This window comes from Peromyscus californicus, unplaced genomic scaffold (assembly GCF_007827085.1).
Source record: "Peromyscus californicus insignis strain IS unplaced genomic scaffold, ASM782708v3 Scaffold_11__1_contigs__length_118956290, whole genome shotgun sequence".
In the NCBI taxonomy this organism is placed as follows: Eukaryota; Metazoa; Chordata; class Mammalia; order Rodentia; family Cricetidae; genus Peromyscus; species Peromyscus californicus.
Window position 1 is genome coordinate 21,950,299 of NW_026294402.1, and position 19,250 is coordinate 21,969,548.

General features: G+C 45.6%; 1 long non-coding RNA gene across 2 annotated transcripts in view; it reads right to left on the reverse strand.

The window, feature by feature from the left end:
- The window catches only part of LOC128120906 (uncharacterized), a 122,135-nt gene that overhangs the window by 55,432 nt on the left and 47,453 nt on the right, over positions 1-19,250 (reverse strand). Inside the window, exon 2 of one of the 2 annotated variants that reach the window (XR_008222001.1) lies at positions 6,156-6,276. This is a non-coding gene — a long non-coding RNA (uncharacterized LOC128120906). Of the gene's footprint in view, positions 1-6,155; positions 6,501-19,250 lie in introns of those variants that run through there. The other variant, XR_008221999.1, reaches the window with a different exon arrangement.

Here is a 19,250-nt window from a genome sequence, read left to right on the forward strand (position 1 = left end):
GTTACACCTGGACTCTGCTTCTCCCCCTCTACTGGGCTCCAGCCTGGGCTTCTGCCCATTTGACCACACAGGACAGGGAGTTAAGGCTCTGGAACGGCAAATTGGGAGTCCCATTTTTAGACCAAGTTCATCTTCACTCCTTAGAATTTGTCATCTTCCTTGGGGTCAGCTTCTTCCATTCCTAAATCTTCACTGGAAAAGAGTAACCAGTTGAGGCACCCGTGGATCTCTGAGGATAAATCCCAGTGGGCATGCAGCCAGGACCCAGAGCTGGGGAGATGCCATGCCGCTCCCGCAGCGGGTCTTTCTGGAGTCAGACCATTCAGTTTTCTAGATCACTTACTATACCTAAGGTGGGACATGTGGCTCCCCTACCCAGGGTTTGCACCACAGACGTGTAAAGACACTGTGCTGGGGCTGCTCATCCATGGCAGCATGGCAGCATGACACGGGCATTCCCTACTGCTCCTTCTTCCTCCCTTGCTTCTCAGACCCCTCCTGTCTGGGATTCAGGGGTGCACTGTTGTGTACCATGGAAGAGTGGAAGAGTTCTGATCACTGAAACAATCTGTGGTGCAGGAAGCTTGTCCAAGCACAACAGTTATAGAGGCTCAGCTCTCCTTTCTGCTTGTGCTTCCTACAATGGAAAGTAACAGAAAGCAAGGACACTGTGCTCCCCAGTCCCTTCCCTCATCCCACCTAGAAACCCTTGTGCATAGAATTTTCCCTGAGAGCACAAGGGTGAAAATTAAAATATGAGCTAAGAACCTTGAACTTAGCTTTGCCAAGGTTGTAGAGCCAAGGAACGTTAACGGTTCCAGGAAGGTGGGGAAACAGTTCCAAGGGCCCTGCACCAGACCGCCGGAACTGTGGTCAGGTGGTTCTGCGGGAATGGTGGCTGCTGGTAGAGAGTCACCACCACGGAAACAACAACAAGCAGAAACAGCTCTCTCCAGGCATGAGTCAGGGGTGGCAGAGAAACATACTGTTCCTTAAGGAATGAAGGCCAGGAAAAATACCCCAAAGTGGCAAGATGGCAATAGGGGAGGGAATCCTGAATGCTTAGGTAAGAGAAACATGTTGTTTAATGAGTGAATCAGCATGATCCAGAGCTGCTTGTTGGGGGATGTTGCTGAACTCACTGGCTTGCTTTGAGATCTTGTTATAGAACCAAGAAGGAAACTCCTGTCAGCCCCTTCTCTCTGGGCTGTGGGTGTAGTCCCGGCCATGGGGAAGGCCACCTCCTCGTCCTCCACCCTCCCACATTCAACCCACAGGAGTGACCAGACTTTCCCCTATGGATGCTCCACTTAAGCATCTACAGAGCAGAGTAAAGGGGTGCTGGTTGCAGTGGCGGGACCATGTTTGGTCTTTGCTTCATGACTCAGGGTTGAGATTGTCCTACACGCCAGCCTCGGAATTTTCCCAAACTGTTTTCAACACTCCCCAAGACTGAATTTCTAGTTATTTGCTTCTCTGAATCTTATTTATTCCAGGGACTGAGGACAAAGTATAAAGATGATGAAAAGTGGGAGAGGGAGCAGAGACAGAGACAGAGAGACGGTTTCCTCGCTGAATTAAACAATTCTCCATTTCCTAAACACATGGTAGGCATGAGTTCATATCTCCTAAGAATCAGGAAAGGCTGGCTCACAGCTGGAGGAGCTGCTGCTGCTGCTGCTGCTGCTGCTGCTGCTGGCTTCTCTTCACGGTGTGAGGAAGGAGCAGCAAGGGAGCTGAGGCAGGGGTGGTTCTTATTCAGCCTCACCAACCAGGCCCGGGGGGCTGTCCATGAAACAGGGTCTTGGTAAGAGCAGTTGGAGGGGACTTCAGCTCCTGCCATGTCTTCAGCTGTGTGACAGCCCCATGAGATGAAGTGATGATACAACTCCAGTGTGTGGCACGGAGTCCTAACAAACCCGATCCTCATTGTCCCATCTTTCCACCTGCCACACTGAAAGGGACATAAACTATAAGGACAGCCACTGCCTCTGAGTAGTCAGACACAGGATGCAGACGTGAGGTCAGGTAGATGGAGATGACACACAGAATCATCAGACCATGTACCACTCCATCTCTCTACTCCATCACGGCCCTCAGAGATGGGGCCGTCTTTCCTTGTGTTTATTGAAACCCTTCTCAGCTTAAAAAGCATACTCACTCAAGTCCCAGAAGGCAGGAAAGGCAATGTCTTCCCCACAACAAGCTTGTCAAAAGGCAATGCCTTCCCCCTAACTTTCTATCTGTTTCCCTGCCATTCCTGTTGATAGGGTAGAGTCATGAACCCATGACCTAGTCCAAAGAGAAGTTAGACAAGTGAAAATCTCATTTCATTCTGGGAGGTTGAGGCATGGCTCTGAGAAAGCAGTTAGATAATTGGGTTGCAGGCGCTCACCAGCTCATCTCTGGCAGGTGTTTAGGTTGCAGGCACTCACCAGCTCGTCTCTGGCAGGTGTCTGTCTAGGTTGCAGGCGCTCACCAGCTCATCTCTGGAAGGTGTCTAGGTTGCAGGCGTTCACCAGCTCATCTCTGGCAGGTGTTTAGGTTGCAGGCACTCACCAGCTCGTCTCTGGCAGATGTCTAGGTTGCAGGAGCTCACCAGATCATCTCTGGCAGATGTCTAGGTTGTAGGCACTCACCAGCTTGTCTCTGGAGGTGTCTGGATTGCAGAAGCTCACCAGATCATCTCTGGCAGATGTCTAGGTTGCAGGCACTCACCAGCTCGTCTCTGGCAGGTGTCTAGGTTGCAGGCACTCACCAGCTCATCTCTGGCAGGTGTTTAGGTTGCAGGCACTCACCAGCTCGTCTCTGGCAGGTGTCTAGGTTGCAGGCACTCACCAGCTCGTCTCTGGCAGATGTCTAGGTTGCAGGCGCTCACCAGCTCATCTCTGGCAGGTGTCTGGATTGCAGGAGCTCACCAGCTTTAGCTGGTATCTGAGTGGTAGGCTGCTCCCCAGCACTATCTCAGTCTCCTCTCTTCCTGGACACGTGATTTTGCCTCCCTACATTTCTTTACTTGCAAACTCCCACTTGATCTAGAAGTTCCATTCACCCCTCTTTGAACTTCCTCAACTCCCCCACAGAGAATTTGCTTAATTAGATCGGAATCTGTGCAACACATTGTGCTGGCTTCTTTGTCTGTTACTGGAAATATAAACTCCTTAATTCCCGCGACAATGTCTCTGCTTTTGTGTGCTCCCACCTTCACCCACACTGAGCCCTGGCTATTTAACTAACCAGCTGCACTGAATTAACCCTGATGAATGGATTCACGAGCAAATGATTAACTACGTTACAACACAGCCTACACCCACCGTGCTTATACCACTTAAGGCCATTTGGGTGCTTGAGGACAGAAACAGATGCTCTGGAGCTCTCTTGGTCGACAAGACAATGGATGCCCACGACTTTGAAAGCTGTTCCTGTTCAGAAATAAGTGAAAGCGCTTAGGGAATCTTGTACCTTCTACTCAGTTGTATTGTGAATCTGAAATGACACTAAAAAAATAAAGACTACTAAAACAAATAAACTTGTAAGTAAAATATTCTTGGTCACATAGTTTATGTCTTGTCTCCTATCCCTGTTATAGAAAACATCCACATATGTGCTAGCTGAAAAATGTATTTGTTTTCTCACAGTTCAGTAAGTCAGGAGTCAACCTAGGTTTTGGGGTGCACTGTGGCCTAAACCCTTTCCACGGGCACTGAGGTCACACTCGCCACTTGCCATTCCAGCTTCTAAAGGCCATCCACATTCCTCATTCTTCTGTCTTCATGCCGGCCCACACACAGGTCAGGTCCTTCTCATGTCACATTTGGGAACCTCCTACTGTCCCATGGCACGCTCTAACCACAGCTTGGAGCATTTCTCTCATTTGAAGGGCTTAACATGGTCACTGAAATAATCCATGGTCACCTCCCTACCCTTAACCTTCATCAGAGCCTCTTTGTCTTAACATACATGACCACAGGTTCCTACACAGGTTCTCAGCACCTCAGTCATTGCTGGAGGCCATTGCTCTCCTCGCCATGTGTGCAGAGGAGGACTTACCTGAAGAACTCTGAGCGTGAGGTGTCAGGCCACACCTGCAGAATTGGAGTAGGGAAAGGTCTTCGGAGGTCCTAGGATCCGCTCATAACAAACACACAAGTGGTTTCTTAGAGAATGGGAAATAGTAACAGGGTACATTTGAGGAGTTCCAAGTTTATAGTTTTTCCTGGTGCTCACAGCCTTTCTGGGCAGGAAAGACAGGCTGTGCCCATTCCAAGATGGATCCCTCATGTTGGACTACAGATAACAGAGCAGGGATAGGGTAATCCCTTCAGGTATCGAGAACGTGCCCCTGAGGAGAATGTCCACTGTCATCAGTGCCAACAACAACAAAATAACAGTATCAGCATCTTTCATCTGGGACCAGAGAACAGGCAGCATCACAGAGGAAGGACCTGGGCTGCCCTGGAGGCCCCTCTGCAGCTGGGAGGAGGGCCCACTGATCTGCAGCCATCATCCCAGGAAGCACAAAGATGCTTCTCCATATTGTCCACCTAGTGAGCCCCATCCCAGCCTCATTAGGTGGACAGATTTCAGAGAATCTCCTGTGAACGGAGCTTGGCTGGCTGCTCCAAAGCTGTCCCAGCAGGTGTACCTAGGTGTGTGGTGTGCTGGTTTCCCAGTTAATTTTCCATAATTATTAGTAGAATAGAAAGATCTAATGAAAATTTGGGGAACTGCAATCTGAGCTGGGGCATGTGAGATTTGCAGCCTCTAGATCATTGCCTGGTCTTCCCTGGTGTGCATCAGCAATGAGATTTCTGATCCTTTTTTTTTTTCTGGACTGACATTTCCAGCTCTGTGAAGTGAAAACAGCCTTCTATTCCATGAAATTCCTCCCCTCCCTGATCAAGGGGTCTTTATTGCTCTTACTTCAGAATGGGGGACTTGAGCAAGACTCACAATTAATTCTCCATGGCAGTTTGTATGAAGTGAACAGCCCTGGGCAGGGGAGGCAGGATTGAGCTGTGCTGTGGGGCTCGTGGACCGGGGTAGCAATGTCCTTACCCCTCTTCATCACCAAGAGCTGACCAGCTTGATGCTCTCAATAACTGCATCCTTGATGTGATGGAAATTTCCCAGGACAAGGATGGAGCTGGCACAAAGCCCTCGTGCTGGCGTGGGTTTGAGTTATGGGTGCTGGAGATGAGATTCCTAAAATTAAATGTTACCAGACTCCACAGAAATCCACCATTTCATTGACCAGTCTTCCCCTTCTTATCTCCCTAGCTTTACCCCTCAGGTCTTGCAGAATGACTCCTTGAATCACTAGCAGCCACAGTATCCTAAGGGACACTTATACTGCCACCTACACAGACACTTTGTGGATGAACAGCACGCAGTCACAGACAAAAGACAACCCAGGTCCTCCCGGCCTCTCCCTGTTCAACCATCTTTACAGAGACCAGTATGGGAATTGGAGGATGAAAAATAAATTTATATAACACCATGCTACTGAGTTGGGATGGGGGCAGGAATCTCTGTTCCGTATCGGAACCACACACTCCTTTAACCTAAAAGCAGTTTTGGCAGAAGAAAAAGAGGCAGTCTTATCCACACATCACCTCCCTCTAACTAGACCTATACACAGCATGTCTCGGGGATCCTGGATGAATGAATGAGTAAATGAATGAGTGAGCGAGTGAATGACTGTGCCCGAGAGAGACTGTTACATGACCAGCTTTTCCCTATGCCAGTCTCTTTGGCGGCAGGGCCCTTCCTCCAGGAGGCCTCCCTGACTCCCTTCTGGGCTGGGTTAGGTGACCTCCTTAGGCGTGCAGGAAGGCTGAGCTGCTGCCTTGGCCTCTGTCCTGCCTCCCTCTGGCTCTTGTGTATATCATGGAAAAGGACTGAGAGGACTTCCGTCCAGCTGTGCCATGGTGCTGCTGCTCCATTCCTGCGCCTGGCCAGCAGCCCTGGATGAGCATGTCCCATGTGGCAAGGGATGTGTAGTGTTGCTCAGACTGGGCTCATGAGGCTCCTCGGCTCTCCAGCTGCCCCAGTCCCTGGCTTCAGGGAGAGCTATGCGGAGAGAAGGAACATCACAAAGAGCAATACGGAGGGTGCAGATTTTTTTTTTAAAATAGAAGATACCAAGGAAATACCTTTTCAGTCGATCCTTTGAAATTTTCAGTTCAGATATTAAGGTTAGCTCCCAGCTGGGTTGATTAGTTTTCAGAATCAGAGTCCATTTGATCTTCATGGTCACAAGGGACATCGAGATCTCTGTGATAAATAACAGTGTGGGTTCAGAGAGGTGAGGAGCTCTGGAGAATGCCACACAGCCTGTGAATGGCAAAATAATGCCAGAAGCTCAGCTGTAGAATTCCCTCCCACTTGTGATCCCTGCAGAAACCCAAGAGACTGCCTAAGAATAGCGTCAGCCTGGCCTGATTTTCTGAGAAGCCCTCGTTTAAAATAGGTCTTCCAACTTGCCGGCAGGTACACTAGAACCCGCACAGTTCCAGCTGAGGAAGATGGCCCCCCTTGTCCAAGCCACAACCCAGGCTGACATTCTTGCTGTGTGTCTGGTCACTGGGACTTTACCACTGTGCATGCTGCCTCTGAAACTGCAGCCCCAAGTTCTGCATCTCCAGGGCCATCAGCTGTGGATGCCTACCTAATCTGTTTAACCTCCATCCCCACCACAGACCCCCATCCCACCACAGACCCCCATCCCACCACAGACCCCCATCCCACCACAGACCCCCACCCCACCACAGACCCCCATCCCACCACAGACCTCCATCCCCACCACAGACCCCCATCCCACTACAGACTCCCATCCCACCACAGACCTCCATCCCACCACAGACCTCCATCCCACCACAGACCTCCTTTCCCACAACAAATCTCCATTCCTCTACAACACAAGAGGCCTCTTGGAGTGGCTCATTCTCTTTCTCCATCCTTTCTTACTTTCTGGGATCCAAACAAGACAGTCATAAAACTCTCAGCTGGAAGAACCAATAGACAAGAAGAGCCAGGGTACCCAGACGATGGCTTCGAGACATCTCACTTAAACACTTGAAGTAATTGACTTCTGTGAAAATGTAGATCACTGCTTCCATGCAATGAGAAAACAGCCTGACCATCTAAGTAAAGCACAAAAACGAAATAATAACAAAATATAGAAGGAATGACCATCAGATGACAAACCAATCAACAAGCGTCAGCCATGGAGATACAGGACAGTGGACAGAGACAGGTTCCCAGCTGGCCAGGAATCCCTCCCTCCATTCCCTATTCTGACTAGATAGCTTACCTCTATTCCTGGGGGAGCCACTTTCTCTCTTGGTTTAGACTTGGGGCTAGTCTTGTCCCAGGGAAGCTATGAAAATGGGATGTCCCCACTTTGGGGTTTTGAGGTTTGTAAGTGTCCTTTGTGGATCATAGAAGCCTGGGTGGAAGAGACACTGTGGGGATGTTGACTACTGGCATTGAACTTAACCAAGAAAAGCACTACCCAGGGAACCCTCCAAAGACTCCTGGTCGAACACCTCTGCCTTAGTCGGGTTGTTCTCATAATTTCATGGCTCATTCCTTTTAGAAAGCAGCAAGACATCTCACTCTGTGAGGAGAGAGGGGGTTCTGGAACATGAGACATCACGTGACCAGGTGTTGCGACACCTTGGTCTAGACTTGGTTCTGTATTAACCTACTTTGTGACACTTTGCACATTAACAAGCCTCTGTGAGCCTCAAAATTGTTTTGAATTAGTAAATGAAAGGCTTCTCTAAATACTTATGATAATGGTCCTCCTTCTGACAGCTAGGGCTAGGTGTCCCAGGAGGGTGGCCTACCTGCTCAGCTAAAGAGGCCAACCTGACAAAATCTTACACAAGAGATGACCCTGCTCAGACTTCGGCAAGTCCACAACCTGAACTTTCCCAAAGTTGGGTCCTCACTCTTCCCTTCCTCCATGCTGTCCCCCCCTCCAGAGCAGCTCTCAATCTTGGGGTCCTGTCTCAGCTTCCTATGGGAAAGAAAAATCTGAGCTCTTCCCAGAATGCCTAGTACCAGCCACTGGACTAGATGAGGAACAGCCCAAACACTAACATACTTTCTCGCTTATAGCACCTCCCAGACAGAGACCAGGGCTCCCTCAACTATAGGTCAGACTTCAAGCAATGGCCTACAGTGTTTGATGAGGAAGCATTGTAAAACATGTGTTAGGGAATATTATTTTAAGGTGTGTTACTTTTGTTTATGTTGCATTTGTTTAACTCTATGAAGCTGTGTTACTGTGCCTGTCTAAAACACCTGATGGTCTAATAAAGAACTGAATGGCCAATAGTGAGGTAGGAGAAAGGATAGATGTGGCTGGCAGGCAGAGAGAATAGACAGAAGGAGAAATCTGGGAGAAAAAAAAGAAGTAGCCAGAGAAGGAGAAGGACCCAGGGCCAGCCACCCAGCTACACAGCAAGCCACAATGTAAGAGTAAGATTTACAGAAGAGAATGGGAAAAGCCCAGAGGCAAAAGATAAACAAGGTAATTTAAAGGTAAGAAAAGCTGACAAGAAACAAGCTAAGCTAAGGCCAGGCATTTATAATTAAGACTAAGCCTCTTTGTGTGATTTCTTTGGGAGCTGAGTGGTGGATCACCTGAGAGTAAAGAGTAAAAACAACCCACAACAAACATGGATAATGCCAGACTCTTGATAGCTGTTAAAAAATGATGGGTGGATATTTATTGGGGGATTTTGTTTGCTTGCTTATCTTCTTTTTATTTGTTTGTTTATTTTGACACAAAGTTTCATGTATCCCAGGCTGGCTTTGAACTCACCATATAGCTCAAGATGGCCTGGAATGTCTTACCCTCCTGCCTTTGCCTCCTGAGAGACAGGATCACACATGTGAGCTGCCATGCCTGGTTTATGCAATGCTGAGATAGAACCCATGGTTTTAGGAATGCTAGTGGATGCTCTTATTTTTTTGAGATAAGGACTTGTTATATGGCCCAGGATAGTCAAGAATTTATGGCCTTCCTATGCCTCAGTCTCCCAAGTTTTAAGAATACAGGCACACACCAGGCAGCAGACACACGCCTTTAATCCCAGCACTCGGGAGGCAGAGCCAGGCGGATCTCTGTGAGTTTGAGGCCAGCCTGAGCTATAGAGCGAGATCCAGGACAGGCACCAAAACTACACAGAGAAATCCTGTCTCAAAAAACAAAAAACAAACAAACAAGCAAAGCATACAGGCATGATTCACCATTCCCAGCTCATGATAGATAGTTGAAATACCTGGGGTCTCGTAATGAGTGAATAACAGATTTCCAGCTGGGCTCTGGCTTCCTGTTTCTGAGACCTGCTGTCCTCTGACTCTAAGGTGTTGTTTCCAGAAAGAGGTCCTCCCCTCTTCCTGCCCCATAAGTGATGTGGCCTGGACTCGCAGGAATCCCTATGCTGGAGGGCAGGGACCCAGAGCTGAGTGAGCAGAGAAGTTCAGAGGCGCTAAAGGGCTGGGTTCAAGTGTCAGCTCCACAGCCAGGTGACCTGGACAGGACACTGTCTTTTGTTCTCATCTGTCAAGAACGAGAACTTTTGCCGGCGCTACCTTCTAACTTCTCAGACACGCTGTGAGAATCCATCAGGAGTGGAGACACAAAAAGCCTTAAAAACCACAAATGCATGCCTAATGGAAAGATTTGTTCTTACACGGAATTTTTTAAACCCCTTGTCCTGAGAACCAGAGATGATCTGGGATGTGAATATTTGTGTGTGTTAGAATTCTGTCTTTAGTGGAAGGATCTTTCTGATTAGGGAAGCTGGATGGGCTGACACAGGGATGGGGAAGGACATGCTAAGGTCACATGACTGACACTGTGTTCTGACTTCCAGGGTAGCACTGTCCTCTAGTCTGCCTAAGGCTGTGGTGTGTGCTGCTGGGAGGAGGGTTCCTGCTGGGTTTGTTTGCCTGCTGGAAGACCTTCTGTTGCCATCCCACTTATTCAAGCAACTTCCATTTGTCGGAAAGGGCAACTTTGCATAATAAATTGCATTGGTGTAATCAAATATTTCCATAGATTGAATTAGGTTTAATTTGTTGTCCTCAATACCAGTCCCCCTTTTCCCAGCAGAGCTGGCCACCCCTCCTTTCTTCTGAGTCAAGAAACATCCCTTGAAACAATTCTTCAGCCAGTATCCTGAGAAGGCCAGACCAAATCCCCCACAGCTGATGTGGGCATACTCAGTGTTGGGAAAGGTGGGCGTGCTCAGTGGAAGCCATAGTATTCTCACACTTGGGCATCACTTCACTCAGCACACTGTCAGCATTGGTCAGGTTCTTGAATAATAGTTCAAGGAGTGTTATTCTACGGGTGTGACATCATTGATTTATCTCTACTAACGGGAGTGCTTCAGATCCTCTAATTAATTTTGACTAGTCACTTTATTTCTGAGCCTCAATTAGCTCTTCTGTGAATGAGAGATGACACCTGTGTCACCAACCTCACAGGACACTTGTCAGGCCCTGTCATGGTTCGTGATGGACTACAACAAAAAAACTGTGAACTGGATACTGAGTGTCTGGCAAACAACCAAAATTTATTTCTTACAGTTCTGGAGGTTGAAAAGTCCAAGATCACTGTATCAGCAGATCTGAGGTCTGGTGAGAGTCTACCTTCTACTTCATAGATGTCTGTATTTCTACTGTGTCCTCCCACAATGGAAGGGGCAAGGAATTTATCTGGTCTTCTTCTAAAAAGGTACCAATTCTATTCACTATAGCTTCATGCTTCTGAGTTAAAAACCTCCCAAAGGCCCCATCTCTTAATTATCATCCCACTAGATTTAATTTTAAGAAGTTGGGGAGACACTAATACTCCTTCCATAGCTGGCTGATATACTAGCAATAACCATGTTTTGCAGATGGGTGAGTAATGTGTGCCAGGGACACACTGTGCCAGGGAAGAGCCCTACATGCCCCGTGTCATTCCATGCCCTGACCAGCCCTGAGCACTGTCACCGTAAGTAGACGAGGGAACCAAAGCACAGAGAGCTTGCTTCAGGTCACAGAACTGGAAATTGAGGTGCTTGGCTAGATAACTAGCCCAGAAGAAATGGGAAGAGCTACAAAATCCCCATCAGACTTTGTGGACTCAGAAGTCGAAAATCCACATAAGTTAAGTACAGGGGGAGCACCAGCCAGATCCAGGGCCATCTAGCAACCTACCAGAGACTTACCTTTTAACCCACAGGGAGCAGAAGCCCAGTGGCTTGAGGCTTCCTAGTGTGTGCCTGCGGCCAGCTTGACTACCTTTAGCAACACATAGCTGCTGTCTTCACCACCACCATAGATTTGATTCATAATGCAGGATGCGAAACATAGGCAGACATTTATTAATAGAATTAATAATTGTATAGAATTAAATATTTTCTGGGCAATTAAAAAGGAAGAAACTTTTAAGAAAGCAATCCGCAGATGTGAGTAAGGAGAAAGGTTCACAAGTGAGAAACAGAACAAAATGTCGAGGGGTAGGGGGACTCTTCCCCCATGCTGTTCATGCCTCTGCACCGTGCACCCTAAGGAAGATGCGTTGGTGAGTTCTTCACAGTCTTTTGTCACAGGCTCAAGCTCAGATGCAGAAAAGCAGGGCCTCATGCTCCTAAGGAACAGTGTCAGCTGCCAGCATGGCCTTCTCAGCCTTGTGACTGTAGCAAAGGAGAGTCATCTTTGGTCTTCCTACAATGTGAACTTCAAGAAGCTAATGAAGGCAGAAGCTAATACACTATAGCCTTGGATCAAAGTCAGTGTAACACGTTTGTAAATGAAATCAAGGAATGAGACCAAACCATGCTTCAGAGACTTTCCATCCTTGACTTTCATATCTGTATCAAACTGTATAACCACTATTTACACAGTGTTTACATTGAATTGGATATTGAAAGTCACCTAGAGATGAGTTAAAATCTACGGGAGGAGGTATTTAGGTAAGGCGTTGGTTACTTTCTGTGGCTGTGACAGAACATTGACCAAAACCAACTCAAGGGAGGGGAGGGTTTATTTGGCTTACAGGTTACAGTCCATCATCAAGGGATGCCAAGGCAGGAAGCCGGAAGCAGGATCTAAAGCAGAGACCATGGAGGATAGCTTACTCCCCCCCCCCCCCGCCCCCCCATGCCATGGCTTGCTTAGCTTGTTTTCTTACACAACCCAGGACCACCCACCCAGGAATGGCATTGGGCACAGTACCACATCAATCATTAATCAAGAAAACACCCCCATGGACACGCCCACAGACCAGTCTGAAGGAGGCAATTCCTCAATTGAGAGTCTCTCCTCCTGGGTGATTCTAGTACATTTCAAGTTGACAAAAAAACAAATCAAAACAAAAACCACCTAACCAACCACATAACCAGTGCAGTCAGATGTAAAACTGACAACACTTGAGCATTTACAGATGTTGAGATTCTTGAACCTTGAGTTCCGGGAACTAATCCCCCTCAGACAACAGCGAACAACTATACTTGCAGTGGAGACCATTCAGTCCACACCTCTAAGCTCTTTATTGTCCAGCCTTTCAGCATGTTACAAACAGGCTCGGATAAACCATCTCAGACCCAGCCTCCATCCTTATGCAGCCAGCAAAGCCCAAGCTGTCTTTGTTGTACCCTCACCAGGGTAGGAGCAGGGACAGATGGTAGGACACTCTCTAGCATTCATAGCTGTGTGTGAGATGCAAGGGAGACATGGATAAGAGAATCCAAGCCCAACTCTCAGGCGAGGTTGGGGTCCCAGAGAGGGCAGTCATCAGGAGCTGCAGTGGAGAGGGACCAAGACAACACAGGTCCCAGCACCCAGCAAGAGAAGCCACAGTCTGGCTGGCCACTGTTTAGACCAAAAGGCTTCGGTGAGGAATGTGACCAGAGCAGGGAAGGACAAGTACGTGGCAGGTACAGTTGTCCAGCTCTGCCCTGCCTTGAGTTCAGAAACTGAAACAGAAAGGGGTGATGCTTTGGCCACAGCCCCATCTCATTCAGGATCGGACCTCCAGCTGAGCCAGTCAGGGAGACATCTGGCAAAGCCTGCTGTGTGGCAGAGCCAACTAAGCCTCCCAGCCCAGAGGGGAGGATGGCTAAAGCCCCAATAGTGGCAAAACTTCCTAGGATGTAATTCAGGATGCCCCAGCCATGATCTGCAAAACAATCTTTGAAAAAAATAAGTCCAGCTAGAAACTGAGCTGGGAAAAGCTTCCTGAAATTTGTCTGAAGAGAAATTAAACAATAAGTCATTGGCAAAACCCCTAGACTACTGCATCCCTGGGAAAAGGGCTCCATTCAGCACTCTAATGTAGGCTGCAGGCCAAAGCCCTCCCACCATTCCTCCTCTTAGGAGAACAAGAAAATGCTCTGGAACAATGGGCAAGCCTGATAGATGCCTAAGTCAGATTGGTGCTAAAAAAAACCTGACTTCACACTTCTCCTAGTGACTCTATTTCCCCGAAGCATGATCCATCAAACCTTAAGGACCCTCAGCATATTCTTGAATATTCTTAGAATCTGAAGTCCTGTTCTGTTGGCTTTTATTTTATTTTGCATCAAATTCAATTTGTGCTGCTCATGTATTCTTGGATGTGTGGGTCTACATTGAGAAGAGAACTGACTCTAAATGTCCCATCAGCCATCAGTTGCCAATCGCACTTCAGAGAGCAGTGGGGCTGCATGCCCACCTCCCCTCTCCATGCTGTGATTTCTTGGTCTCACGGGAACTTGCACAGGACTCATACATGACATCACAACTACTGTGAGTTCATACGTGCAAATGCCCTGCTATACCAGAAAAAAAAATGTTTCCTTGAGCCTTTGGAGGGTGTGTGTAGTATGAATATTACAACCTTAAACACACGTGCACCGAACACACAGGGGACGGACAATTTCATACAAGAAACATTTTCAGATCTGAAGCACAGATTGACCCCGACACAATGACAGTGGGTGATTTCTTTCCTTTTTTTTCCTTGAAAGACAATACTTTCTCTTTTTTGTATTCATTTATTCTTTTGTTTTGTTTTTACATCCTGACTGCAGTTTCTCCTCCCTCCTTTCCTCCCAGTCCCTCCCCCTAGCCTCTCCTCTCCCCTCATCCCATCCACTCCTCCTTCTCCATTTCTCTTCAGTAAAGGCAGGCCTCCCATGGATATCAACCAGCCGTAGTGTATCAAGTTGCAGTGATACAGCCCCTGCTCCCCACTGTCAGGAGTCCCACATGAAGACCAAGCTACACAACTGTAACATAACATGCAGAGAGCCTAGGTCCGTCCCATGCAGGCTCCCCGGTTGTCGGTTCAGTCTCTGTGAGCCCCTGTGACCCCAGGTTAGTAGATTCTGTAGGTTTTATTGTGGTGTCCTTGGCCCCTCTGGCTCCTTCAATCCTTTCTTCTCCTCTTTCACAGTATTCCCCTACCTCCACTTAACGTTTGACTGTGGGCATCTGCATCCGTTTTCATCACTTGCTGGGTGAAGCCTCTCTGATGACTTTGCAGCTAGATAAGAACCTATGAGTATAGCAGGATATCACTAGGAATCATTTCATTGATTTGTTTGTTTGTTTGCTTGCCAGTTGAGTTTGGTTCTATTCTAGGTCTCTGGGCTAACCCACCCCTGGGTCCTGGCCCTCTAGGCATTGTCAAGGGTGAGCTCTCTCCCATGACATGGGTCTCAAGCTGGACCAGTCATTGGTTGGCCACTCCTACAATATCTATGCCACCTTTACCCCAGCACATCTTGCAGGCAGGACAAATTGTAGGTTGAAAGTTTTGTGGCTGGGTTAGTGTCCCAGTCCCTCCACAGGAAGGCTTGCCTGGTTACAGGAGATGGTCGGTTCAGGCTCTGTATCCCCCATTGCTAGGAGTCTTAGATAGGGTCACTCTCATAGATTCCTGGGAATTTCCAAAGCACTAGGTTACTAGCTCATCCCAGAGATACATTCCCCTGCCAATTCCAGTTGTCTCTCCCAGTAGTCTTTCCCTCCATCCTCCTCCCTCCTCATCACACTTGTTCCCATCCCCACTCCCCCATCCAAATGCTTCCCCACATCCACATAATGTCAATTCTATTTCCCCTTCACAGTGAGATTCATGCATCTCCCACTTGAGTCTCCTTGTTACTTAGCTTCTCTGGATCTGTAGATTGTAGCATAGTTATCCTTTACTTTACAGCTAATATACACTTATAAATGAGTACATACCATGTTTGTCTTTCTGGGTCTGGGTTACCTCTCTTGGGATGATCTTTTCTAGTTCCATCCATTTGCCTGCAAATTTCATAATGTCATTGTTTTTAATGACAGCTGAGTAATGCTCCACTGGGAAATGTACCACATTTTCTTTATCTGTTCTTCAGTTGAGAGACATCTAGGTTGTTCTCGGGTTCTGGCTATTATGAATAAAGCTGCTAATAACATAGTTGAGCAAATGTCTTTGTCATAAGATGGAGCATCCTTTGGGTATACGCCCAGGAGTGGTATAGCTGGTTTTTGAGGTAGATTGACTCTCGATTTTCTGAGAAACCATGTTACTGATTTCCAAAATGGCTGTACAAGTTTGCATTCCCAACAGCAATGGAGGAGTGTTCCCCTTGTTCCACAACCTTTCCAACATGAGCTGTCACTTGTGTTCTTGATCTTAGCCATTCTGACAGATGTAAGATGATATCTCAGAGTTGTTTGATTTGGATTTCTCTGATGGCTAAGGATGTTGAACATTTCTTTGAGCATTTCTCAGCCATTTGAGATTCCTCTGTTGAGAATTCTCTGTTTAGATCTGCACCCCATTTTTTAATTGGATGATTTGGTTTCTTGATGTCTAGTTTCTTGAGTTCTTTCTGGGGTTGGTGAAAATCTTTTCCCATTCTGTAGGCTGCTGTTTTGTCCTATTGATGGTGTCCTTGGCCTTACAGAGGCTTTACAGTTTCATGGAGTCCCATTAATTAATTGTCAAGTTTTAGTGCCTGACTATTGGTTTTCTGTTCAGGAAGTTGTCTGCTGTGCCAATCAATGTATTCGAGGTTATTTCCCCACTTTCCCTTCTATCAGGTTCAGTGTATCTGGGTTTATGTTGAAGTCTTTGATCCACATGGACTTGAGCTTTGTGAAAGATGAATCTATTTGCAATCTTTTACGTGATGACATCCAGTTAGACCAGGATCATTTGTAGAAGGTACTTTTCTTTTTTCCATAGTATAATTTTGGCTTCTTTGTCAAAAATCAAGTGTCCATAGATGTATGGATTTACTTCTGAGTCTTTGATTTGATTCTGTTAATCAACTTGTCAGTTTTTATGCCAATACTATGTGGTTTTTCTTACAATTGCTCTGTAGTACAGCTTGAAATCAGAGATGATAATACCTCTGGTAGTTCTTTTATTATACAGGATTGTTTTAGCTATCCTGTTTGTTTTTTTTATAAGAAGTTGCATATTGCTCTTTCAAAGTCTATGAAGAGTGTGGTGGAATATTGATGAGAATTGCATTGAATCTGTCAGTTGCTTTTGGGAAGATTACTATTTGTACTATGTTAATCCTACTGATCCATGAGCATGGGAGATCTTTCCATCTTCTGATATCTTCTCCAGTTTCTTTCTTCAAATGCTTGAAGTTCTTGTCATACAGTTCTTCAACTTGCTTGGTGAGAGTACACCAAGATATTTTATATTATATGTAGCTATTGTGAAGGGTATTGTTTCCCTGATTTCTTTCTCAGCCCATTTGTCATTTGTATGTAGGAGGGCTACTGATTTTTTTCAGTAGATCTTGTATCCAGTCACTTCACTGAAGGTGTTTATCAGCTCTAGAAATTCCCTAGTAGAATTTTTGGGGTCCCTTATGTATAATATCATATCATCTGCAAATAGCAATACTTTGATTTCTTCCTTTCCAATTTGTATCCCCTGATCTCCTTTAGTAGTTGTCTTATTGCTCTAGCCAAAACTTCAAGTACTATATTGAATAGATATGGAGAGAGTAGACAGCCTTGTCTTGTTCCTGATTTTAATGGAATTGCTTTGAGTTTCTCTCCATTTAATTTGATGTTGGCTATAGGCTTGCTGTAAATTGCCTTTATTATGTCTAAGTATATCCCTGTATCTCTGAACTCCCCAAGACTCTTATCATGAAGGGGTGTTGGATTTTGTCAAAATATTTTTCAATATCTAATGAGATGATCATGTGGTTGTTTTCTTTCAGTTTGTTTGTTTAGTGGATTACATTGACAGGTTTTCATATGTTGAGCCATTTCTGCATCTCTAAGATGAATCCCACTTGATCATGGTGGATGATATTTTTGATGTGTTCTTAGATTCGGTTTTTGAGTATTTTATTGAGTAGTTTAGCATTAATGTTCATGAGGGAAATTGATCTGTAATTCTCTTTCTTTGTTGAGTCTTTGTGTGGTTTGGTTATCAGAGTGACTGTGAACTCATAAAATGAATTTGGCAATGTTCCTTCTGTTTCTATTTTGTGAAATAATTTCAGAAGTATTGCTATTAGCTGCTCTTTGAAAGTCTGACAGAATTCTTTACCAAAACCATTTGTCCCTTGGCTTTTTTTTTTAATTTGGTTGAGAAACTTTTAATAACTGCTTATATTTCCTTGGGGAGGGTTGGTCTATTCAAATTGTTTATCTTTATTTAACTTTGTTATATATTGAGAAAATTGTCCACTTCTTTGGATTTCCTTGGTGTCTGTTGTTATGTCCCCCTTTACCTTTCTGATTTTGTTAATTTGGATATTCTCTCTGTGCATCTTTTAGTTAGTTTGGGTAAGGGTTTGTCTATCTTGTCGATTTTCTCAAAGAACCAGCTCTTCATTCCATTGATTCTTAGTATTGTTCTCTTTGTTTCTATTTTATTGGTTTCAGCCCTGAGTATGGTTATTTTCTTCCATCTTCTCCTCTTGGGTGAGTTTGCTTCTTTTTGTTCCAGAGCTTTCGGGTGTGCTATTAAGTCACTAGTATGATGAGATCTCTCTAATTTCTTTATGAAGGCATTTAGTACTATTAACTCTCCTCTTTCCACTGCTTTCATGGTACCCTACAAGTTTGTGTGTGTTATACATTCATTTTCATTGAATTCTAGGAAATCTTCAATTTCTTTCTTATTTCTGCCTTGACCCAGTGGTAATTCAGTAGAGAGTTGTTCAGTTTCTATGAGTTTCTAGGCATCCTGTTTTTTTCTATTGTTGTTGAAATCCAGCTTTAATCCATGGCAGTCTGATAAGATATAGGGAGTTATTTCAGTTTTCTTATATCTATTGAAACTTGCTTTGTGACTAAGTATATGGTCAATTTTGGAGATGGTCCTATTTTGTGCTGAGAAGAAGGCATACTCTTTTGTGTTTGTGTTTGGGTGAAATGTTCTGTAGATATCTGTTAGGTTCATTTGAGTCATAATTTCTATTAGTCCCATGTTTTCCCTGTTTAGTTTCTGTCTGGACAACCTGTCCATTGGTGAGAGTTGGGTGGCTGAAGCCTGCCAGCATTGATGTGTGGAGTTCAATGTGTGATTTAAGCTTTAACAGTGTTTCTTTTACAAGAGTTTTCCTGCCTGGCCCACAGTCAGGACAAATCTCTCTCACCTGCCAGTCCCACAGTCGCTCAGACCCAACCAAGTAAACACAGAGACTTATATTGCTTACAAACTGTATGGCCGTACCAGGCTTCTTGCTAACTGTTCTTACAGCTTAAATTAATCCATTTCTGTAAATCTATACCTTGCCACATGACTCATGGCTTACCGGCATCTTCACATGCTGTTTGTCATCGTGGCGGCTGGCAGTGTCTCTCTCAGCCTTCTACTTCCCAACTTTATTCTCCTCCTTGTCCCACCTATACTTCCTGCCTAGTCACTGGCCAATCAGTGATTTATTTACCGACCAATCAGCAACACACTTGACATACAGACCATCCCACAGCAAATGTGGGTGCCCTTGCATTTGGGACATAGATGTTCAGAATTGAGATGTCATCTTCACGGATTTTTCCTTTAATGAGTATGAAATGTCCTTCTCCATATCGTTTGATTAATTTTGGCTTAAAGTCTCTTTTGGTAGATATTAGGATATATAAACCAGCTTGATTCTTAGATTCATTTGATTGGAAAATCTTTTTTCAAACCTTTACTCTAAGGCAATATTTATCTTTGATGTTGAACTGTGTTTCTTGTATGAAGCAGAAAGATAGATCCTATTTTCATACCCATTCTG